Consider the following 24,836-nt stretch of genomic DNA (forward strand, 5'->3'; position numbering starts at 1 on the left):
ATAAGAGGTGTCACCAAATCTATTTATACTTTAAACATCTTTCCACTGTCTTTCCTTTAAGATCTATTGAGGTGGTTCCCACACAAACAAGGAAGAATGTCCAGCCCCAACAACCACTCATTCATTTGGGCTTCACTTCAGGGGGGGGGGGGGGGGGGGGAGGTGGGCAGAGAGCAGTGAAGTCAGGCATGGGGAGCGAATGGAGAATGAATATGGGGGCCCTGAGCAGAGAAATGGAGTGGATGGAGAAATGTAAATTAATAAATACAAGCTGCCATTTAAAATCCATTACATCACTAAATTTAAAATAAGACCCATGCTGAGCGCTAGCAAGGCTGTGGTGAAGGGGAAGCCCATACAGCGCTGGCAGCGGGATAAGTGGGTACAGCCTTTTTGGAAAGCCTTAGAGATTCCAAAGCCAGAAAACTACTGGTCCTTTGACTCAGTAATCCCTCTCCTAGGAGCTTATTCTGAGGAAATAATTTTAAAAGAAGGAAAAACATTGTACGCACAAAGATCTTCATTGTGGGGAAATCTACAGTAGTTAACAACAAAAACTGGAAACATTCTAATGTCGAACAACAGGGAAACAGCTAAGGAAATTAAACTGTATGGCAAAAATGTGGAAATAAAATTATGGAAACATTAAGTGCTGGAGTGGTGGGATTTTAAGTGCTTTAAAGATTTACAGCAGTGTTATCCAGTTGTTTGTGCATTTAAAAAAAGAATGTATTAAACTTTAAGATAAAATTTTATTCTAATAATTGATATTAACTATCAAATTTAAGTTTCTCACCAAAATAGCAACAAATATATATTTACATACTCTCATATATTATGCAAATATATGCATACTATGTAAATATATGTGTGTATATAAATATATATTTACACACGCATATATGTAAATACAAATAGTCAACAAGCCCCCAAAGAAGAGTGGTTTCCTCCCCAAATACCAGGAAACCTCATGTCTCTCCCCTTCCCAGCTATTTAATTGGTACCCACGTTGAAGGGCACGTGACATACAGATGAGCCCGCAGTGACCCAGGGTCTGACTGACAGCTAGGGGAATGGAGCTTGCATCCCTCCCTGGAGAGAGTCAGCTTTGCTGACCTCAGCTGAACTGCCAGGATAGGATAGATGGTGAGCCTCTGTCAGCTCTCCTCACGCTTCACTCCAGACATGCCCACCTTTCCCATGGCCTCCAGAGTCCCTGCCCCATCGGCCTTAACACAAAAAATAAGGTCGGACCTCTCAGCCTGGCATCCGGGCCCTCGTGGTGTGGCTTGTCTTATACACCATCCGCAGTGTAGGTGCTGCACACTCGTCCATCAGACGCTATTCCTACTCTCAGAGCCTGAGCCCAGGGCTTCTCTTAACCTGCACGTGGGCGGGTCTGTAAGACGGACTCCCTGGCCCCTAAGCCCTTCTTGGATGGGTCCTCTGTTCCCTGTGAGGTAACCACACCTCTGACTCGGAGCCCTGGGCATTTGTCACCTCTGGGCAGAAGAGCCCGCAGCCTTTGTTAGCCCAAAGCCTGGCCTGCCACCTCGACTTACTTCCCAGCACATAGGGAGAAGGCAGAAGAGGCAAGAGGCCTGTCCTCCCAGAATATTCCTCATGAGGCAGCTGAGATTTGGAGCGTTGCGCCCATTGTCATCAGCAGGCCTATGCGAGGCGGGATCTCACAAGCACCTGTGAGAAACACAGGTCTTGGACCGGGCTGTTAAACACATACTCCAGAAGGACAAATTCGTACCAAAGATTCGTTTACAAATAAGGTAAAAACATGCGATAAAATTTCATGTCATTTTCTATATTCAAAACATTGTAAATAAAGATAACATTTTTAAAAACTTTAAAAAACTGCGTCAGCAAAAGGCTGCCAATTGCCCTTACTTGGGGAAAATATCCTTTCTTCTGAGATTATGTTCGGCTACACTGCTGGTGTTAAAATGTCCCTTCTTCTAGGAAATAATGATGCTGGTTTATATTTCTTCATTCACCATTTTTAAAAAGTTGGCAGCCTGTGAGAGCCTCCAGACTTTATTTTTAAAGCTCCCTTGCCCATGAAATTGCAGTCTGGGACCCACTAGCCTGAGCCCACATGAGGTTCTCTGGCAGCGGTCAGGCGGTTGGTTGGCGTGGGCCGTGCCAGGGCTGGAAACCCCCAAGGGTGGCTTCTGAGCGCAGAGAGGGAGCCGGCCAGGCAGGAGCAGCTGTGTTGCTACTGCAGGCTGGAGGATCTCTCAAACTTACAAAATATCTGAAGGTTGAGTAAGTAGGAATTTCAGTTTGGCATAAAAATCTCTTCCTTGAGTTCATCTCTTCCTTTTTTTTTTCTGTCAGTTTCCGTATTACTGTGGGGTTGATCACCTAGGCCCCTATCCCACTCACAACCTCTCCCCTGGCACCTCTTGTTGGCCAGGTGCAGCCATCAAAGCCCCATCTCTGCATCCCCCTCGGGAGCCACCTTCCAGCTCTGCACAGGCTGCGGAGAGCTGCTGGGCCACTCACCCAATGCTGCAGGTGCCCAGGGTCCAGTCTTGGCAAGGCCCCAGCCACTCCTTGGTGTCTCTCCTACTCCCTTTGGTGGTTGATTTTCCCCAACAGCCTGCCCATCACCCCACCCACAGCTGCTCCTCCCAGTGGACACCCTATCCTAAATGAATGACCTCGGCTACCTGCTCTGCCCCCTCACCCATCTCCACCCGCCTTTCCCTCCTGGCCGCCACTCTCACCCCATCCCCTCCAGCATGCACTCCCTGGCCAACCCCACGTTTACCTGGGGATCTTTACTGTCTCCCTGTCTATACTACCTTATTTTTAAAAAAATATTTAAAAGAACAGCATCCTGGAAAATAGATAAAAGCATAATGAGAAAAACAACTGCCTGCAATCCCACAGCTGTGAAAAGCACTCTCAGGACTGAGGCGTGTCCTCCACATAAACACTCTACAAGTGCCCGCGTGTGCCCATGGCTCTGGTGGACTGTCCCATTGGTGGAAGGCCCCAGGGGTCTCATTCTTCAGTGCAAGTGGAAAGGGCCCCACCCAAGTTAGGTACTGAGCCTGGACACCCAGGCACCTCCTGCGCAAGACCCAGGAAGTGGGCAGGGACTGCCGCAGGCCCTTCATGGCTGCACGCAATCAAAGCTATCGCTTTACACAGGAGCCCAGACGGCTCCAGGTTCTGAGAGTGAACCACCGAAGCCCACACGTCTGACCCCGTCAGTCAGGCGCACAACTTCTGGGGCACCCCAACGTCACCTCTAAAGATGGGAAGAGAAGCAGGAAAAAAAAAAGGATGGAGGGTGGAGAGGGGCTGGCAGTGATAAGTAAGCCTGAGCTTTCCTCCCATTGATTCAACACATAACAATGGCAATAATTACAACAATAATCCTCATAACACAAATGCTGGCCCCTGCTGGGAGCTCAGTTGTGTCACGTCCATGGGCTGCGGCTGTTTACCTCAGTTCCGCAGAGTATGGCACTCTTCACTGAGAGCTGGTGGTGGCCAAGAATGGGCATCTCTATCTATTCTGGCATGCATTAGACAAGCTACAGCGTATCGAACCCTTAATATCACAGACGTGAATAAAGTAGGTTTAAAGAGGAAGTATGAAAGATGGTAGGAGTAGTGAAGATGGTCACAAGGGCTGCAGTTTGGGGAAAAACCGTCTTGTCTCACTGGATCCTCTCAGCAGCTGTTCTGCGGAGGCACCTGGGGAGTGGTGCCTGGGCTTAGGACTCGTGCCTGCCTGACCCCAGAGCCTGGGCCCTCCTCACCCTGGGCCCTCCTGAGGCAGGCTCTGCTTCGTCCCTTGGTCCCCCCTCTGCTGACTCACCCACTGGCCCCTCAATGGCCCACCCACTGGTATTTGGCACCCATCTCCCCACTGGTCTCTATATTTTGGTGGTGCTGCCCCAAAGGGCAAACAGGTTTATTGGGACCGCAGCCAGGTAATCAACAGTGGGACTTAACATTTATTTGAAAAACCACAGAGGCAGAAGAAGTAATTCATAGAAGAGCCAGGCTTCAGAAACAAGCTATAGAGGTAAAGTAAAGACCCTTGGAACTTAGAAGTAAGGAAAGTAAGGTGATATGTGTGTGGGGGGGGGCGGATATGAGGAAGGAAGGGGAAAAGGCACAGGGCAGGGGTGGGCAAACTTTTTGACTCGAGGGCCACAATGGGTTCTTAAACTGGACCGGAGGGCCGGAACAAAAGCATGGATGGAGTGTTTGTGTGAACTAATATAAATTCAAAGTAAACATCATTACATAAAAGGGTACGGTCTTTTTTTTTTTTTTAGTTTTATTCATTTCAAACGGGCTGGATCCGGCCCATGGGCCGTAGTTTGCCCACGGCTGGCGCAGGGCGTACTCCTGGGGGGGAGAGGGATGGGTCCTCCTCCATCCTAAGGGTTTTAAGGGTTGAGATTTACGGGGGTGTCCCAGGGGAAGATCTTAATAGAATGTTCATCAGCTTTCCAAGTGTGTCCTTTCAGGGTCAGGGTCTCCACTGATTGGTTGGCACCAGGGCAGGGGGTCATTATTCAATGCAGCTTGGTCCTGAGGTCATGGTGTTGCTTGTCACATTTTGCTGCTTTTCTGGGCCTGCCGCTAAAATATTACTGAGGCCTAGATGTCATCTCTAGGGAGGAAAGGTCACCCTGGGACAAGTGTCCTTTGCTAGGCACCCAGGGCTTTCTGCCCTGGTGACCTTCATCTTCCTCCTTTTTTAAAAAAAAAAAAATTTTATTGATTTTTTACAGAGAGGAAGGGAGAGGGATAGAGAGTTAGAAACATCGATGAGAGAGAAACATCGAAAAGCTGCCTCCTGCACATCCCCCACTGGGGATGTGCCCGCAACCAACATACATGCCCTTGACCGGAATCGAACCTGGGACCTTTCAGTCTGCAGGCCGACACTCTATCCACTGAGCCAAACCGGTCAGGGCCACCTTCCTCCTTGATAACAGAGGAGTTGGAGGAGCCCTTGGCCACGTTGATGAGCTCACCTCACTTGGTGATGGTCCTGATGCTCTGGAAGGCAGCCTCTCGGGGCCACTGTCAGTGATGGCATTCACCACGACCTGTGGGGCGGGGGTGGGAGTGGGGGGCGGATTCTTGCCAGTGAGCAGATGGACGACCTGGAAGGCATGCCCAACGATGCGCATAGTCACGAGCTCCATGCCATTGCTGCGGCCGTGCATCACAGTGAGTTGGTGAGGGGCTCCACAGTGGGCACTGAGCCTGGCAGGAGTGTTTGGCCGCATGGTGCCCTGCACTCTGGGGCAGGTACTTGGCACACTTCTTCACCGCAAGATGATCCTGCACAGAAATGCCACTGATCTGTCCAGCACCATTGCTCTACTTTCTGAAGAGTTTGACTTCAGGGTCTCTGCTCCTGCAGGTGCAGCCGCCTCCCACTGGGTCATCCTGAGAGTGCAGCTGGGGGGGACGGGGGTATCTCTGCCACTCTGCGGGGACCACGTGCCACCCTGCCTGGACCACGTGCCGCCCTGTGAGGACCACGTGCCGCCCTCCCTGGACCATGTGCTGCTCTGTGAGGACCACGTGCCGCCCTCCCTGGACCATGTGCTGCTCTGTGAGGACCACGTGCCACCCTGCCTGGACCACGTGCCGCCCTCCCTGGACCACGTGCCACCCTGTGAGGACCATGTGCCGCCCTGTGAGGACCACGTGCCGCCCTGCCTGGACCACGTGCCGGCCTGCCTGGACCACGTGCCGCCCTGTGAGGACCATGTGCCGCCCTGCCTGGACCACGTGCCGGCCTGCCTGGACCACTTGCCGCCCTGTGAGGACCACGTGCCGCCCTCCCTGGACCACGTGCTGCCCTGCCGGAACCACGTGCCACTCTGCAGGGACCACATGCTGCCCTGGAACAGACAGGAAGAGCCCCACAGTGTTACTGGTCCTGTCCTCTGAGGCATCTGTGGCCAGCACAGCCAGCACAAGGTGGTTGAGTTCAGGAGCATTTATGCAGCCACTAAGTAGGGTGCCTCTTCCTGGGGAGGAGACGCCTGGGTGGTGTGACTGGGTAACGTGGACGGGCAAGCCTTGCGTGGCCGTCACGGCTTTCTGGGGCCTCCCTATAGTCAGACCAACCCAGGAATGGCAGGTCTAGACATTTCTCCCGGCCACAGGCCACACCAGCAGCCACTTGGGGACAGCAGCAAGAGTGGCTCATCGTGCTTTGCCAGACCTGTTGCATGTCAGCACAGGACAGCGTGACCCACCTCTGGCCAAACCCTCCTCAGAGGCAGGGCGAGCTCAGACAAGGCGCCGCTGCCCTGAGGCCTGGACGTGTCTCTCCGGGAAGGATCATCTTCCATCCCTTGTAAGGACAGAGAACGAGAAGCAGGCGCCAGGCCATGGGAGCAGGTGGCAGGGAGAGACAGAGCGACCCTGGGGGATCTTGTGGGATCCAACTCAGAATCATCAGCTCTGCCAGGACCAGAACAAGAACATGAAGAATTCAGGTCAGGTTTGAGCTGAAACTTCTGTCAGTGAAAATGCTGCCTGTCCACCAGTCATCGTGACCCTAGTGTGTTAATGATAATCTAGTAACTTCCATTACTGGGCACCCAGTAGCTGTCAGGCACTGGGCTTGATCGTCGGTGAGCTCCGTGGTCCTCACACAGTGTCTGACAGAGCTACGGGTACTATGCCCACTTCACCGACACCTGCCCTCCCTGCAGGTCTGGCTCACAGCATTCTTGCAGAACCCTCTGGGCCCACCTTGGGCTTCTCCTCTGTAATAATCAGTCTATAATTAAAGGAGTCTAATCCTAATGATACTAGTAGCCTCCATTCTCCAGGGGCTGCCTGCTAGCCCCACATCACCTCTCCCTTAGGGGGCCCCATTTACAGATAAGGTACCTGGGCTCAGACAAACTAAACTGTCCAAGGTCAGCTGGCCAGCAAGTGACAGAGTGGGGTCCAAAGCCACGCCTGTCAGACTCCTTAACCTCTAGTTGATTATTCAACACCTGCCCCACCCAGGCCAGGAGTCCCCAGGGTCAGGGACCACACCTGCTCCGCTCAGCCATCTCCCAGAGCCAGTACTGCTATACCACAGGCGCTCAGTAAATATTTCTCAAATGAAAGAACGAGGGGGAAAGATGTATCAGTCAGAACTGTTGTGGTTGCAAGTGACAGAAACTCACCTGAAACTAGCTTCAAAGTGGGGGAAGGATCCTAGAATGGCTCACAAGACCAGGGGCTGCACCACAAAACCAGGCAGCCTCAGGATGGCCCAGGGATGGTGGGGTGGGGGTGAGGGCTCGGTGGGAGGGGAATGCTGGGCGACAAAGAGAACAGCCATCCTGCTAGGTGACCTTATCAAACAGGAAGTGGTCTCAGTTAGCCTAGTGTGATTTCAGCTTTTTGTCCAACTCAATTACTGCTCAGTACAGGACAGTTAAAGATACAACCCTGCTGTGAACCGAATGTTTGTGTCCCCCTGAAATTCATATGTTGAAATCCTAACCCCAAGGTGATGGAACTAGAAGGTGGGGCCTGTAGGGGTCATTCGATCATGAGGGTGGAGCCCTCATGGGTGGGATTCGTGCTCTTATAAAAAAGACTCCAGAGAGCTCCTCCCTCCTACCACGGTGTTCAGGCCCCCAGGAAGACAGCTGTCTGTGAACCAGGAACAGGGCCCTCACCAGACACTGAATCTACCAATGCCTTGATCTTGGACTTCCCAGCCTCTAAAACTTTGAGAAATAAATGTTTGTTGTTTATAAGGCACCCAGTTTACAGTAGAGATGCTCCTCAACTTCTTATGGAGTTATGTCCCAATAAACCCCATCATACATTGGAAATAGAAGTTGAAAATGCATTAAATACTATGCTGTAGAGCAGCGGTTCTCAACCTGTGGCTCGCGACCCCTTCGGCGGTCGAACGACCCTTTCACAGGGGTCGCCTAAGACCATACTGCATATCAGATATTTACATTACGATTCATAACAGTAGCAACATGACAGTTATGAAGTAGCAATGAAAATAATTTTATGGTTGGGTCACAACATGAGGAACAGTATTTAAAGTGCCAGAAGGTTGAGAACCACTGCTGTAGAGTATTGGTTGTTCACCCTGTCCCGTGTCTGTCTGAACTGCCTGCCCTAACCGCTGGCAGACCGTAGCGGCCCTCACTGGGCCTGCGCTCGGGAGACGTGAGATCTGCTCACGCAGGAGGCACCTGTCAGTGTGGGAGGGACCTGGTCTGGTCTGGTCCCCTCAGTGCAGGAGGTGACCTGGGTTTCCTAGGGTGTGTGCAGCTATGTCCTGGCCCCTCCATTGCTGAAGAGCAGCCGAGCACCCCTTCTCCACCACAAGGGGCACATGTCCCAACGGCCTCTCTAGGCTGGTGTGCCACCTGGGCAGCCACAGCTCCTGCCCTGCTGCAGCCTCTGTCCTCTTCACATGGAGACACAGCAGCATCTGGGGTAGGTTTTGTCATCCTGTGAGGGCCACAGGGAACTAGAACGGGAGGGGGGACCCCTCTTCCCGACACCCAGATCCTTTAAGTCCTGGTGATACCACAGAGTCCCACCTTCAGAAGTCTTTGTACCAGAAACAGGCATCGGTTTCTATGTTCAATATGACCCAAACTTAAGGGGCTAAGTCAATCACCCTCTTCCTCCTCTTCCCCAGAGAGGGAGAGGGGGTCTGAAAAGCATGTGGCCCCCTATTCTCAGCTCCCAGGTCGGGGGCTCTCCCGAGGGTCTGCAGCTCATTACGTGCCCAGTCTTTGAAAAGGGAGCCCCCAGAGCCTCCTGGCTTAGCTTGGGGAGAAGCAGCTGTCTCAGCTCAAAACTACACTTGTTTGAGTCCAGGACCCTCCTCTTCCTCACAGTGCCCATCCTGGATTTACAGGAGGGGGTGTGGGAAGGGGGAGGGCAGGGAAATCATGCACTGTATATTATACAGCTACTCGCAGCTGTTCCGAAGCTCTGTGTGTTAACAATAAGGGGGTAAGGCATTTACTTTTACTTAATACATGCAGCAGTTCAACGATAGAGAAACAAAGAGCTGGTCAGTTCTGGGGCCAGACCTCGCTCTGAGTGACCCTGGACAAGACTTCTGACTCTTCTATGCTCAGCTTCCTCATCTGCACCGTGGAAGTTAGTCATCGTATCCACAAGAAGCTGTGGGCTTCCACACTGTAGCTGGTACAGTCCCCATAAACCTCACAGCACACTCGGTGGCCATTATTATTTACTAGAGGCCTGGTGCACAAAATTCGTGCACTCGGAGTGGTCTCTCAGCCCAGCCTGCGCCCTCTCGCAGTCTGGGAGACCTCAGGGGATGTCCGACTGATGTGGAGGTGGGAGAGGCTCCTGCCACCGCCGCTGTGCTCGCCAGCCGTGAGCCTGGCTTCTGGCTGAGCAGCGCCCTCCCCCCCACCCCCCACCCCCCCCGTGGGAGTGCACTGACCACCAGGGGGCAGCTCCTGCATTGACCGTCTGCTCCCTGGTGGTCAGTGCGCATCATAGCAACTGGCCATTCTGCTGTTTGGTCGATTTGCATATTAGCCTTTTATTATATAGCATCGGTGTCTTTAAAACCCAGAGTTAAGAAGAGGCATGAAAGGGGTCTTGGCAGGGAGCCTAGCACGGTGCCAGGCACATGCGTGCCTACAACGCACATTTTGTTGAATGAGTGGTGTTCTCTTAATTCCAGGAGACTATTAATCTGCTACTTATTAATGAGGTGTTCTGAACACAGATTTAAGCTGCATTTGGTCCAGCAACCAAAAGAGACTGTGGGTCTTAAAAAAAAAAGCATGGAGGAGAGACCCCTCTGTGTGTGGAGGGTGGGCGGCCCTCCCATCCCGGCTGGGCAGGAGCCGGCAGCTGTCTCCCGGCGCCTGCCGAGCTGGATGGCAGCCGTGAATACTTTCTTTCTTAGTGAAGCTCTTCTCTGTGTGTGCTGAATCACAGCATTCACGGGGGGAGTGGGGACAAGAGCATTACTAAGTGGATACTAGGCATCAGCTGGGGCAGGGGTGGGAAACCTGGCTGGGCCAAGGCTCGAGCAGGAAAGGAACGTGACACCGGCTCCTCCAACGGCGTCTCTACCACCCCCGGGGTGGGTGCTGGGGGGCCAGATGAACGCTCAGACCACAGACCTCGGCAGCGGGGGGGGGAAGAGACAGGCCAGAAATAGGCTGAGCGTCTGGGGCGTCAGCTGGGATTTGCCCCTTCCAGCAAGTCAGGGCTCAAGCATTCTGTTTACCAAATACTCTGCACACATAGAAACCAGGACGGTCTGGCTCCACGTGAAAGGGGACGAGGAGGGTCTCTCCAGGGTGGATTTCGAGGTCTTGGAAGCTTCTCTGCCTGGTGATTTCACCCCGGCCTTGTGCCTGGGAAACGCACTCCAGCAGTCTCTTGCCAGGAGCCCTCATTTATCTGCCCAGCTGATTCCTTGGGCCCCGGGAAAGACAAGCAAAGTCATCAGCTGCTCCCTGTCCCTGGACGGGCATCTCCGAAGGCATCTATGAGGGCCGCTCACTGCCCCTGGACGGGCATGTCTGCAGGCATTTGTGGGGGTCGCTCACTGCCCTTGAACGGGCATGTCTGCAGGCATCTGTGAGGGCCACTCACTGCCCCTGGATGGGCATGTCCAAAGGCGTCTGTTAGGGGCTGGGATCCTCCTGCACTGACCATAAGGCTGCCTTCTGTCCCTCATCTCCCATTTGGTACAAAGGTTTGTCTGACACAGACAATGTTCCAGAAGCAACAATTTAAAAAAAAATTTATATAGAATGGGGATGATTTAAAGCAGCTTTAGAAATTTCCTGTGAATTTTTGATTATGAAGATACAAAGAAAACCAGCAAACTAAAATGAACTCTCCCCTGTCTCTATCCCGAGTCTGCCCTCCTGGGGATGGGCCCCGGCCACAGCTGCACATGGGAGAGCAGGGACAAGACCAAATGAACGTTCCTCCAAATACCGTTATGATGACAAAATGAAAACCAGGCAAATAAGTCTCAGCAAATTGGCTTTGAGCAAATTGACCTGGAGCCCAAACTCTGGTGCTCAGATGGGGCTTAATAAATATTTGTTGACTGAATAGCAAATGTGTTTGACTTTTAGGTGATATCCAGACCCGAGGAGAAGCACTGCCCGGACTCTGTCCCCTGGCAGTGGGTTGAAGAGTCAGGAATGAAGTAGATCATCCACGAGCTAAAAGCAGGCCCTTGAAGCTGCTCTGGAACGGAGCATGCGCTCTGCGCTGACATGTGTTTGGCAAGCGTGGAACAGACAGTGCCTTCAAAGGGCTTTCCACGCGGCCTGGACACCTCTGTGACACTGGGCAGTCCAAGACAACCAGTAGCACTGCCTCAGCATCCTCCCATAAGTGCAAGTCTCCTAACTTCTCACCAGGGCCAGGAAGCACGTGGTTCCCACAAGTCACAGGATCTGACCACAATACCTCCAGGAGAGGAAAGGCCCAGCTGGCTCCCTCCAGCTCACAGGCAGCTGTTTTATTATTAGCAAATCTGGATGGACAGAGGATTCTGGCAGTTCTGCAGGTTTCCTGATGCTCAGACCCTCCTCCAGACCTTTGCAATACCAGCTGACCAGGAGAGGAGGGGCCTTGCCTTCTTGGCCCTTAACTACGGATCAACTTCACTGGAACCTTGATCACTAAAACCGCTAAACTTCCTCAAATCTGAGAAACCATCAACTGGTAAATGCCTCATGTTCCAGTAAAAAAGAAAAGGTGCTGCCAATTAAACCTTGACATGCTATTAACTTTAAGATGCATCCTGATTTCAGAGATCTCAAAACAAGAAAAAGTGTGTTAGAATTGAAAAAATGCAATGTGTTTTCAGGACAACTGTGTTCTTGCTGGCTTTGAGGTAGGTCTTAATCCCTTATTTCCTAGCTTGTGGCCTGGTGCAAAGGACTTCATTTTGCTAAGGCTCTGTATACTTGTTAGTAGAACAGAAGAGTAATGCTTCCCTCATAAATTTTTAGAGGAGAAAAAAATAAAATGTTGAGCTTGATATCTAGTACATCACAGGTAGCTACGTAAGGTGCTCTAACAAGGCTTGTGGGACAATACATTTTGTTATCTGCTGGTGCCCAGGTGGTTCTGAGCTGAACCAATCTATGAATTATTGAGACTGAAGTTTCCCAACAGACTATGACCAAGAGCAGGGGTGGGGGAGGGGAGATGGAGGGAAGAGAAATGAATTAAGACATGAATTAAGCTGGCTGGGTTTATGGTAGGTCAGCAACAGCAGTGAGGAAGGCGGTTTGGGCAAGAAGACACATTCAGTTGGGATGTAGGGAGTTCCTGTTCCTAAAATGGAGGAGTGATTGAAGTAACTCTCTGGTCAATAGCAATGATAAGATCTGGACAATATACAAACACAAACTAATAGAAAGCACTTGAAAACAACCTAAAGCAATGGAAATTGGAGGAGACATGGTCCTTGGGAGATGGGAAGCACACTAGAGCACTGCCCAGTTTATGGTGAATCATGGGAGAACAGAACTAAAATGGAATGTAGCAGTATTACTGGCTGGGAAGACGGAAAGCGATTGGACATTGAGGATGAAAACTGAAGAGGAAAATGCCAGAAAGGAGAAAACCACAGAGAAAAAGCTCCAAAATTGCTATACAACCCCCCCTCCAAATCCTTAGTTAACCCCTAAATTCTTTATGTGTAGACAGGACTCCAAGGAGCCCAAAAACTCACCAAAGGAAGCAACAGCTGGGAGGCAGAGAATTCAACCCTGCCTGGAAGATAGAATCGGGAGTTCAAGTCTTGCCAAGTTAAAGGGGTTTAGCAAACACTTACGGCTTTTGATTTAATTCCAGAAAACCATGTCTTACAAATAAGTACAGGACTAAGGGTTATACCCTAGAGCTATGGGCAAAACCAAAACAAATCTATCTGAACAAAATCTAAAACCAACCTCTACAAGCTCAAGTGGATATACCAGTAATTTGCCTGCTAGAACAAAACATAACATTCTTCAGAGGAAAACAATAAAATAGTCTTTTCAATGTATCATCCAAAATGTCCACTACACAATTAAAAAATATATAGACACGCAATCAAGAGAAATAATAGTCAATAAAATCAGACCCACTGATGAACCAGATGACGGATTTAGTAAATAAGAACTTTAAAATGGTTATTATATGCACAGGATTTTCAGTAAATGAAAGATAGAATAAATAAATGGTTAGAGAATCTCAGAAGAGAAACAGGACCTGTAAAAATAAACCTAGGCAAATTCTAGAAACAGCAGTAAATTCTAGAAATAAAGTACCTGACATAAAACATATTTTGGATGAAATCAATAGTAGATTAGTACTGCAGAAGAAAAGATCAGCAAACTTAAAGACAGGTAATAGAAATGATCCAAACTGAAGAACAGAGTGAAAAAAGGGAAAAATAAATAAATACACGGAGCTTCAGTGACCAGTGGGACAATACCTAGTGTATAAATGGAATTCCAGAAGGAGAGGGGAGAGAGAATTGGGCAGAAGAAATATCTGAAGGAATAATGACCAAAAATTACCCCCACATTCCCAAATTCAGTAAGAAACATCAGCCCATCGATCTAAGAAGCTCAGTGAAGGCTACATAGAATAAATACAAAGAAAACCACATGTAGTCACACCACCGTCAAACTGCTTACAGTCAAAGATAAAGAAATCTTAAAAGAAGTCAGAGAGAAAAAGACTATGTACACAGGAACAACAATAAAGAAGAAAACTGACTTCTGATCAGAAACAATGTAGGCCAGAAGGCATTTAAAAAGTTCTAAGGGGGGAGGAGGTCAATTTGGGATACATGAAGCTTGAAATGCTGGTGAAACTCCGAGGTTGCAAAGTACAACAAAGGTCTCCTCCCAAGCACTCCCTGATAACACACATTATCCATGCATTTCCCCCGACACACTCCTACCACACACACAGCGCCTCAGTTCAACATCTCAACATTCCCAATAGAAAAAAAAAGTATAGCTGTCAGGAAGGTGAAAATACATGAAATCATTTATACAAACTGAGAGTCATAATTAAGGTTCTTTGTATTGTGCCACCATGTAAACAATACATATGTTTTCATCCTGATAAAAACTCTAATAAGAAAAATGAAGATCGTCTCCTCCTTAAATGCTTTAGTCACATACGTTTTGGTCTAATAGGCTGGAGGAATTGTGGGAATAGTGCTCCTAGAGGAGGTCAGGGGATTCCAAGATCCAGGAGCCATCAAGGTAGAAACCTGGCAAATGTGCTGCGTAAGTGTGGGAGGAGCTTGGAGCAGCAGCAGCACGCGTTTCCTGAGCAACTGCTGAATGCTGAATGCCAGGCATTGTGCTAAGTGCTTCAGGTGCATTATCTTAATCCTCACACCACCCCTGAGGAGTATTATCATTCCCTTTTTTAAAATGAAGAAACAAAGTTTGAAAGGGAATCAGAAAATGGCCAGGTTAGTCACAGAGTTGGGATTTGAGCCCAGGTCTGTTAGACTCTAAGCCACAGCTATTCATCCTCCCGCAGTCGGCCGTTCATGTGTTCATCCCACTGGACTGGGCTGGACAAAAGGAGAGTCTACATGGCTATGCCCCCAGTGCTCAGGGAACCCACAGCCAAGGAGGCAATAAAACTTACTATAGCCAGCACTTACTGAGCACTTACTATGGACTAGCCATTGTGTGTGACACTTAATCTGTCCCATCGTATTTAATTTTCACAGCAGTCCTATGTGGTAAATCCTTGTATCGTCTCCATTTTACAGGTGAGCAAAGGGAGGCTCCGGTTGGACTAGGATTTGACTCCACGACTCGGGCTCCTCAGCAGCATACTCAACTGCCCAAGGCACCAAAGGGGCAGGGGCCATGCAAAGACAGACAGGGCAAGGCCACCTGGTGCTCCTCCCCCGCTTGATGAGATCCTAGGAATGTGGACTTGAGAAAGCAAGTTTGTTTTCAAGGGACTTCGGCTGCATCTGTTCTAGAGAGAGGGAATGTCCAGGGAATTCCCCCTCCTCACCGACCCGACCCGGTGAGTCCAACTGCTTCTCTTACCAGCGTGGCTGCAACCATCTCCCCAGCTCTGGATGACTTGTCTGCCACTCCCATCAACCCAGGCTGCACGAAACCATCACTGGGGCTTTAAAAAGTAGCAGCAAGTTGGAACACTGCCATGCTTAAAGCCTCTCAGTGGCTTCCGAGCATCCCTGGGATAAAGCCCCACCTCCCTCCCCAGGCTTCGTGCTCTGCCCTGCTCCCCTTCTCTCCTCAGCCAAGCACACTTTTCAGCTCCTCGAAAGAACTCTGCGCTGCTCCTGCCTCAGGGTCTGCTCCAGTTACCGCTGCTGTAACAAGCTCCCACCCAAACTTAGCAGCCTAAAGCTACCATTTTCTTATCGCCATGGATTCTTCAGTCAGGACTTCAGATATGGAGCAGTGGAGTGCCTTATCTTTGCTGATGTCTGGGGCCTCAGCAGGAAGACTCTCTAGCGAGGGTGACTCGATGGGCAGGAGCTGAATCGCTGAGAGGCATCTTTCCTCACACGTCCGGGGTGGGTGCTGGCTGGACCTATGCCATGGAGGGCCTCTGCGTGCCTGCTTCCGGGCAGCGGGGCTTCTCAGGCTCCAGCCTGGCTTGAGGCTCCAAAACAGTGTCCCAGTGAACAAGGCAGAAGCTGCACTGCCTGTTCTCCCCGAGCCTTAAGTCCAGGAGTGTCGCTTCCATTGCATTCTACTGGCTACAAGCAAGTCCGGAACCACCCGATTCAAGCGGAGAGGGCAGAGCCCTGCCCCTCCAAGGTCTCATGTGGACCAGGAGATACCACTGGGGCTATCTCTCTGAAAAAGCAACCTACCACACGGCCTTTACACACTATTGCCTTGCCCAGACCAACATCCTCTCTCCAACTTCCCCACCTGCTAATTCTCATCAGTGTCCAGGTTTCAGCTGAAGTACCTCTTGCTAAGGAGCTGGCCTTGACTGCCCCACCCAGGCTTAGTCAGGCCTCCGGCTTACATTTGCCCTTAGGGCCCAGCACTTCTCATGTACCCCAGTCAGTCTGTCTGTCTCCCCTCCTGACTGTGAGCTCTATGAGGACAGGGACTTTCGATTCCTGGTGTTAGCTCAGAGCAGGTTCCACACCCTGGAGAAGAGAGACAGACATCCTGGAGAAGAGAGAGGAGGAGGAAGGGGGAAAGAAGGTTATATGCCAGCCTCCAGCTGTCAAGGCTGTAGCTCAAAAAGAAATCCACTGGGTACCCTGTGCTCCTGCTGACCTCGAGCCCCCAGCCTGCCACAGCCCCACCACCAGTGGCATGACCACCGCCCCACCGGGCCCCTCCAGGCCTTCTGGGGATCCACAGAATGGATGGGCATCTTCACCCCCAATCCAGCTGTCTGGCTGATGCTGTGGCCTATAACATACTGGGGTCTTTTGCAAAGACCCACCTTCTAAAAAGGGATGGACCGACAAAGGGTGAAAGGTGTCCGTCCGAGCGTGTGAAGGAGGCTGAGGCAGGAAGAAACATTTGCTTCCTGCAGAGACAGAAGTCGGGTCCTGAGGAGGGGAGGGTCATGATGGACCTGTGTGCCCAGGGACCAAGAACATGATTCACTGTGCTTAGGAGTGGGGAGAACTCCATTAAAATTTCCCTCCCAATTTGTACCCAAACATCAGCACTACCACCATCTTCATCACTAATTTTTTTTAAAGTGAAGAAGAGTCACCATGGGTATCTTGCATAGCTGTTGTCCAGGCAGAGGGGTGCACTGTGCCCGGGGGCCCCTTCCCAACCTGCCCCCCGCGCCTGGAGAACCGCTCACTTGTGAGCCCAGTGCTGTCTCCTTTCTTGCTCTGACTTACAAGCTGCACCTTGATGACAACTGTGCTGAGGACTGGATGGTCCCGCATTATTTCTTCCTTGAAAAGCCTGATTGGGGGCGCAGGGGGATCACAGTACCCACCTGATCCCAGAGTCTGAGTTCATCCTTGCCCTGTGCCAAGCCCTTTCGCGAGTGACCTCACAGAACGCTCGCCGCAGCCCTTGGAGGTGGATTACTAGTTTTTGCTCATTTGATGATGCATGAATGGGACACCCAGAGAGGTGACTAAATCAAGGCCACTCAGGTGGGAAGTGACAGTGCTTCTCCAGCGCTCCTTACCCCAGCTGCGGTGTCCCCTGGTCCTAGGCTCCCGCCTCCCTCCCGCTAACTTTCCCAGCTCAGATGCTACTGGCTGCTGTGCAGACAGCCTTGGCTCCCTTCCCCAGGGTTCCGAGAGGGGACTGAAGTCCAGGAAGGCCATCGGCAGGGCTGCCCTGCTGCCCCCCTGGGGACAGGGACTTCCAGGGAGCCCCAGCTCCCTGCAGCGCGCACACTGTTGCCCGCACAGCTGGAGCAGCTCTCAGCCCATTACCTGAGTTAGAGGGGAAGCTGTCTGCTCTGCAGAGCAAACCGGGAGCTGCCTGGGGTTTGGGGAGCAGGCGGGCCAGGGAGCAGAGCCGGGCCAGGCTGCCTGTGCCAAGGAAGGGAGGGGGGGCTGCCGAAGCCGCCAAAGCGGGCTGGGGGAGGGGCCGGGCCAGCTGGGGCCGGAGCTAGTGTGACATCATTGGGCGCCCGCCTCTGTCTGGGGCTGAGGGGAGGCCCTGAGCCTTTCTGGGGCCTGGGGGATCCTCTTGCATTGGTGGGTGGAGAGAAGTGCCTGTAGCCAACCAGGGTCAGGCTGTGCTCACAGTTTCCTCCAGCGGCATGTAAAGGCTCCACAAAGGAGTTGGGAGTTCAAATGAGGCTGCAGCAGACAGCCTGAGCCTGAGGAAGACCGAGCCCTGCGCTGTGCCTCCTGGGCTGGACCTGCAGAGCATGGCCCTGAGGCGGCCACCGGCTCCCGCCACAAGCTAAGGCAGTTTGTGAGCAGCCCCGCAGGACCCCTGGCTGCCCCCGCCCGCCCGGCTGAGCCGCTGTGTAGGGCTGTGCGGGCAGAGCAGAGCCAACAGAGGCCAGTGAGGCAGGGCTGCTCGGTGGCCAGGCCAGTCTGCGGCGTGAGGACCCTCCTGGAAGCCATGGACAGGCTGCCTCGCTGACGGCCGGCCGAGGGGAAGCATGTGAGGAGCTGCCCCAGAACCACGCAGGAGGGAAGAGGTAAGGGGCCTCTTGTTGCCACGGGGAACAGGGGGCACAGGGAGAGGCAGCAGTTGGTCTCGTGTCTCGGGGCTCAAGACCCCTGACCCCCAGCTGGGGGTATGTGCAGCTGGGTCCCAGAGGGGTCACTCCTGCTTTCACTTGGAGACAAACAAGACATGTGTCAGGGCAGGACCTGTGGATGCTTGGGCAGAGGGTGGTGTTCTGGGGTGAGGTCATGGGCTGGGGCTCCGAGGCTTTACCAAGAACCCTCTCTCCTCCTCAAAGGCCCTCTGGGTGATGGCAGTGGCTTCTGGGCCGCTCGGAACTGGAGTGTGTGCCCACATATGTGCCATGCGTAGGTGTGTGCCTGAGGGGCCAGGAGACAGCAGGGGCAGCTGAGCATTCCGGAAGCCGTTTTGAAGTTTGGGTTCCTCTGCCTGGCTAGGGATGACCCCAGGCAAAAGCAAAAGCAAACACTAATGCTGTCCTGTGGGAGCTGGGAGCCTCATTCAGAAAGTTCCTTGGAGCTGAGGAGCGGTGCCCACACCCTCGGCCGGGAGCAGAGGGGCAAAGGGCTCCAGCACCAGGAGGGATGTGCCAGCCAGAGTCTGTGCCACTGTGACAGGGCGAAGCGCTGCCCTGGCTTCCTCTGCATGTCCGAGGATGCCTGGTCCCTCCTCACACTGGATGGTGCCCAGGTACCCGGTCTCCCACTGGCTGGACGCAGCTGGGAAAGGGGATGACCGGTCCCAGCAGGGGGACAGCAGGCTCCACATTCCGAGTCCCTTGAAAGCGCTCAGCGTTAGCTAACGTTTCGAAACAAATTCTTCCCTGATCCCTCCCTTGTGCTCCTATGATATGTGTGTCACGGGTCAGCTAGTGCCTCTGCTGTGGGATTATGAGAGCTCCCGGGCCAGTTCGGTTACTTAGAAAAGGATCCCCTTTCAGCGGGGCTCGGGGGAAGCTGAGCATGCCACTCCGAAGCTGGCCCCACGCCCCCACACGGACTCCTCCAAATTGAGGCAGAGTGAAGCAGTGCTGACGAGCGAGGTTCAAATCCTAGCCCTCCCACATATGAGCCAATTGACTGGCAGAACACGGAGCCTCTCCAAGCCTCAGTTCCCTTTTCTGTAAAATGTGAGGACAATGGTGCCCACCTCTTAGTAACAGCTGATACTTATATTGCACTTACCCTGATCCAGGCACTTGCCAACTTGTGGAATCCTCACAGCCACCCTATCACCTAAGTGCAGAGTGTAAGTGATGTGCCAAGGCCACATGCTAGTAAGTGCCAGCCCCAGGACTCGAACCCAGCACTCCAAACCACACTCCCTGCTGTCTAGCATGCCCGGGAAGGCCTTAGCACAATGCGTGGTGTGCGGCAAACCCTCAGAAAATGTCAGTCGCTGATTATGATGAACCATAACAATCAGAATCGCAGGGAGGAAAGAGCACAGACCCACATTCTCTCTCTGTCCCGTCACATCCTGCTAGGGTGTCAGAAAACCCACAAGACTTCCCCACCCTGGGGGTCTTCCCAGGAGCCCGAGGGGGGCTTTATGTCTGAGGCGACCTGCAGCTCTCTGGGTCCTAGAAGTCCACACTAAGGAAGGGTGCAGACGCTATGACAAAACAAACTCGGTGTGTCTGACCAACCCTACAGTACGAGCATCCTCCACCCACATAGGCATTGCTTGTCTGCCTGCTGGTCTCCCGCCACAATCATAGTGGGCGAGACAAGTGAGAGAGCTCCATGCTGCAGGAGGAGAGGCACAGACCCCTACCTCAAACCCCACCCCTATCACCAGGTCTGCCACGTGGTGGCCAAGTCGGTGGATCTGACACCAGCCAACACTGATGTATCTTAGCCGGCGACAGTGGCTTCTCTCCTTTGGCCCCAGGGATCTTGGTGGGCTCCTGAAGTCCCGGAGCCAAGGTGACTCACTGGGCTCTCTGGCAGCTCAGGCCAAGCAGAGGCTCTGACCGACTCCACGGGGCTGGCTAACAAAAATAGGATTAGTTATTACTCAGTAAAGGCAGTCGTGGTGGCACAGGTAACAATGTGTGAAGCACACAGCCAGGGAGCACAGCGTGGGCGGCACGGTATCACTACAAGCTCATGGGCAGAACTAAGCCGCTCCTCCATTAGGTACCCACTAGGCTAAGAAAGGCACAGGCATTATCTTGTTTCATCCTCACCAGAAGCCTAAGAGGTAGGTTCCAGTTTTAGTATCCCATTTTACAGATGAGAAAACTAAGGCTCAGAGAGGGTAAGTAACTTGCCCAAGATCACACAGTTGATCCCTGCCCAGTCTGGCTCCAACGTTCATACTTCTCCCCACTCCACAGCCCTGTTAAAGGCGTGTTGACTTCTCTTTTCCTGATCCTGTGACTGGGTCCCTCCCTGCCCATGGCCCCAGCAGCCACATCTGTTTTGATTGCTGTCCTACAAAATGCTGCATCATCCCATCTGAAAACCATGTGCTTCCTGGATTTGGATGCATCACTTGCTTGTCATAGAATCCTACCTCTGAGACAGAACAGGCATCATTGCCACCCTATCAAAGATGAGCCTCAGCACAGCCACACAGCGTGCCTGTGGTAGCGAGTCAGTGAGCCGGGCCTGGATGCGAGACAGGCTCTCTGACTTCAGAGACCCCGCACCTGGTGCTGGGCGCTGCTGTCCCCGCGTCAGCACCTCGGCTCGGCACCAGCTCCGGGCAGAGCCCTGTGTTTCCTGCACTCCTGCCTGGAGACTCCAGGGCTGCTGAAGCGGAGCGCAGTCCTCGGGTCCACCCTGGGCCACACCTGAGCAATTCCTCAGCAGCCATCAGGGAGGGGCACTGGTAGCTGCATTAGAACAAACATAACAGACAGCAGCCCTGCCCAAGGCAAGTTCACTCAGCTCTGGTCGGTCTCTCTCTCTCTCTCTCTCTCTCTCTTAAAATCCTCTCCCGAGGACATTTTTCCATTGAATTTTTTAGAGAGAGTGCAAGGGAGAGACACACAGAGAGAAATATCAATGTGAGACACATCAATTGGTTGCCTCCCGCACGTACCCTGACCAGGGCCTGGGATTGAGCCTGTAACCGAGGTACATGCCCTTGACTGGAATCGAACCCAGAACCCTTCAGTCCACAGGCCAACGCTCTATTCACTGAGCCAAACAGGCTAGGGCAGTTCTGGCCCCCTCTTAATCATACTCATTTCCTCTGAAATGGTCTCACTTAACAGCACTTAGATGCCGGAGGGACTGTTTCTTGCATCCACAGCCCAGTGGGAGCAGGTGGAGGGTGAAGCTAACAATCCCCAACACAACAGCAGGAGACTTGTAAAGGGAAAGCATGTGGCGCTGAGAGGGGCCTGCAATTGGGCGGTGCTGTCCCCACTTTACAGAAGAGGAAACAGGTCAGAGGGTGCAGCACCTCTGCTCAGGTCTCTCCACTAGTGGGCCCAAAAGCACGGATTCCAACCCAGATCTAGGCTCATTCTACCCCAGCCACTGCTATTCTAGACAAGCACACTGCGGAAATCTCAAGAATGAATCAATTCATTGAATAGCATTTCTTTTCTGTGAATTTATATAAAACACCCCAAATAGAAGGGTTATTCAGCCACTGGCAGCTTGGAGTTGGTGGTGATAGGTCACATCAGAACCTCATTCTGACGGTAGTTTCTATGACAGAACCGTAATTCCCTCCCTCTGACTGTAAGCTATCTGACTGATTTAATAACAGCTTGGTGGTGGTGGTGGTGGGGGGGGGGGGGGCGTCGTAAACATCACATTGTAATGTTGTAAAACATTATAAAATTGTAAACATTGTAAAACAATACAATGTCCCATTACATGTATAGATCATTGCAAGACATTCTGATCACAGAAATGTTCACATGTGTGTGTTGGGGGAGGGGGGAAGGAGGAAGGGGACAGGCAGGCCTCTTACAATCGTGCTATTGTGTTAGGTCCATTCTTTGGTGAAACCAGCCTGTATGGGGCCAGCAGCCCCAGAGTCTCGGCCTTCCCCTGCTGCCTAGTCCCTCCAGAAAGGCAGGCCCAAGATTGCCTCAGAAAAGACCAGAATGAACTCTGTTCTTATCTCCAAGAGATGCCTGAGGACCCACCCAGCTCCAGGAATGCCCCAACTCCTGCTCGAGGTGGTCCCACTCCAACCTCCTTGAAGGAAACACTGTATCTTAGTCACTACTGAGCCTCCAATACGGACCCGGGGCCCAGAGAGAAAGGTATCTGTGAAGTGAATGAATGAATGAATGAATGAGTGAATGAAGCAAGTCTCAGACCCAGGCAAACAAGCCTCGCCAGCCCAGGTGCCACACCATTCCCCTCTGGGTGTCCAGGTCAGGTCTCTTTAGGGGTGCCTCGTCTCCCACCCTGTGCTCCCCCAACCGCCACCTGGCTGCATGAACTGCCACCACAGCCCCTGAGCTGCCCTCCCAGGGCCTGATCACTGCATTACATGAGTCCAGCTGTGTCCTGGGTGCTGTGATGGAGGAGCCACAGCTGCTCCTGAGGCTGGAGGAGGGAGGGCCCTCACTGCGAGTGGACAGCTCACAGAGCAGTGGACACATGAGTCCACTTAGAAAGGAGGGCGGCAGTCGGAACACCGGGAAGTGCTGGGGCAAAAAGAACGGCGTGTGCGGAGCAGGGAGGCGTGACCACACAGGCGCTGTCTTCCTAAGTAGGACACTGACAAGTCCAGAGTTAAGTTTCAGAATGTGTCCTCCCAAAGGCGGGCGGCCAGTGGGCTGCGGATAAGAAACCCGGCTCTGGAGGAAGCAAACGGTCCCGAGCCCAGCTCCACCATTTGGTAGCTCTGTGGCCCCAGGCAAGTGGCTTCAACCACGACCTCTGTTTCCTCAACTGTGAAATGGGGACCAGCCTAGCCCCTGCCTCACAGAGCTGCTGGGATCAGTGAGGTAGGCACCCAAAGTGCTTGTCCCAGTGCTCAAAGGATGAGCCCAGGCCAACAGGCTGAGGCGGCCCTGGTGCCAACCACTCAGCCGGCCCAGAAGAGCAGCTCCCGGCGGGGTCCGGTTTCCCGGGAAGCCGTTGGGGGCAGCACTGCCCAGACAGTCCCAGACCTCCCCCTCTCCGTGGAGGCTCCCCAAGCTCCAGGGCTCCAGAGCACATCAGGCCCTGCCGGAAATGTAGCGGCCAACTCAGAAGCCGGGCTCCGAAATGGCTTCTGCAGACTCTCCGCCTCTGCTCTGCTGGCCGAGGCTCCTGGCAGAGGGCTCCGTGCGTCGGCTTCGGGGGAATCTCAAAATGGTTCCCGAGTAATGTGCCCTGAAAAGTCGCAGCAGCATCCCTGTCCCTCTGGCAAAGGCAGCCAGCTCCCCACTGCCTAACCACATCCCCTCTTACCCTATGATCTCACAGTGTGACCACAGCCGCCTCCGCCATGAACTCAGCCATTCCCTGGAGCCAGCGACTCCCCAGGGGCAGGAGCCTGGGGCATGAGGCCGATTCCACCCCCAGAGCCCCTCTTCCAGGCAGATCTGCCTGACCCCGCACTACTGGCTTCCCTGGCTCATGCCTGTGTCCCCATCACCTGTGTCCCCATCACCCGCCCGTGACAGGGCTGGGCCCAGGCTGGAGCCACACACAATGGCTGGGAAAGCTACAGGGCGGGGCAATGGAAGGTGGGGTGATGGACACACGGTTTGTCGAAGGTCTGATGAGAGTTGAGCTGGCCAGATCTGGGGACTGGCTCCAGACTCTCTTGGTGCCCACATGGGCTGCTAGTGGGAATGATTCAGGGGAGCCAGGCTGTGAGGGGATGGCAGCCGAGAGCTGGTTGCTCTCTCCCTGGCCTCCAGGCTAGCAGTGAATCAGGACAGTGAAGCCCAGCCCCTCCTCCAGGTCTCCTAAGGGGAGGGTGCCACTGCTCATCCTAGATGCCCATGCTGGGGTCTCACCACTCGAATGATCAGGAAGCTCTTTCTAATATCTAACAAAACTCACCCTTGTGCTGACCTAAAGCCATCACCACTTACTCAGTCAACAGTGACAAAGACGTGATCTGCACCCCGGCCATTAAACAAGTGGACACACTGGCTGGGGGGACCATCTTGATCAAAGTGAGGGCACGGGCCTTGCCATCAACAACTGAATCCCAAGTTTGACATTTATTCCAAGTGACCTCAGGCAAGTGACCTGGCCTTTCTGGACCTGGGTTTCCTCTGCTGCAAATGGCAGATAACAACGCCTTTCTCCTGGTGAGGAGACCCTACAATCTGTTACCCATCAGGGCACTTGTGAGAGTACTGTGGTGCTATCAGATAATTACATCACACAGCACACCTCAGCCGGCCAACCAGGACGCATGGGCCCATTCCTAGGGTTGTAAGCTCCAACGAGATAGATGCAGCTAGGCACACAGGACGTTTACAACAAACAAGTCACTGCTGTTATCTACGCTCTTGGTCAGCAGGGCCCTCTCCAGCCTTAACTTTTGGAATTTTCCTTTGTCTGGATCCCTCTCACATCCTGGATTACCCGTTGGTTTGGGGACCTGCTGGCTTACCATACGTCTCAACCAGCTTTAGTAGGAAAAACTGTCAACTTGGAAGCTTTGATTTTTCTCTTATCTGTCCTGATGTTGGCTTAGCTACCTTGACTGGTGCTCAGGTCTGTCAGACTCACTCAAACAGCT

General features: G+C 52.7%; 2 protein-coding genes and 1 pseudogene across 7 annotated transcripts in view; 1 reads left to right on the plus strand and 2 right to left on the minus strand.

The window, feature by feature from the left end:
• Nucleotides 1–24,836, minus strand: part of RALGPS1 (Ral GEF with PH domain and SH3 binding motif 1) — a 224,092-nt gene that overhangs the window by 45,889 nt on the left and 153,367 nt on the right. The window lies entirely within an intron of this gene.
• LOC139020451 (small ribosomal subunit protein uS7-like) lies at nucleotides 4,328–5,444 on the minus strand (annotated as a pseudogene).
• The window catches only part of ANGPTL2 (angiopoietin like 2), a 34,284-nt gene continuing 27,163 nt past the window's right edge, over nucleotides 17,716–24,836 (plus strand). Inside the window, exon 1 of the mRNA XM_070430637.1 lies at nucleotides 17,716–18,180. The gene's annotated coding sequence lies outside the window, so the exon portion shown is untranslated. The remainder of the gene's footprint in view (nucleotides 18,181–24,836) is intronic.

Source organism: Myotis yumanensis, unplaced genomic scaffold, assembly GCF_028538775.1.
Source record: "Myotis yumanensis isolate MYYU_CA2020_CCGP unplaced genomic scaffold, mMyoYum1.0.hap1 SCAF_12, whole genome shotgun sequence".
In the NCBI taxonomy this organism is placed as follows: domain Eukaryota; kingdom Metazoa; phylum Chordata; class Mammalia; order Chiroptera; family Vespertilionidae; genus Myotis; species Myotis yumanensis.